Source organism: Penaeus monodon, chromosome 15, assembly GCF_015228065.2.
Source record: "Penaeus monodon isolate SGIC_2016 chromosome 15, NSTDA_Pmon_1, whole genome shotgun sequence".
NCBI classification, from domain to species: Eukaryota; Metazoa; Arthropoda; class Malacostraca; order Decapoda; family Penaeidae; genus Penaeus; species Penaeus monodon.
In genome coordinates, this window is record NC_051400.1 from 23790143 (window position 1) to 23790410 (window position 268).

Genomic DNA, 268 nt, shown 5'->3' on the forward strand with positions numbered 1-268 from the left:
ACGTGTAAGGCGGCCACCCCCCTATCGCGGTCTATCGCGGCGGCCCCTGGCTGCACCAATACCTTTTTCCTGTAAGGAACCCCATAATGGGCGTCCGCTTCCTAGTGGACACCGGCGTTGAACGCTTCTTCCTGACAACCTCTCAGTAGAGGAAGCCCCCCCAAAACAACAGCCCGTCATCAGACTCGCCAAAAGCTGATGGCGCACCGAAACCCACGTACGGCCGCCAACATCTCAACATCCACAACAGCAGCCATACATAGGATGG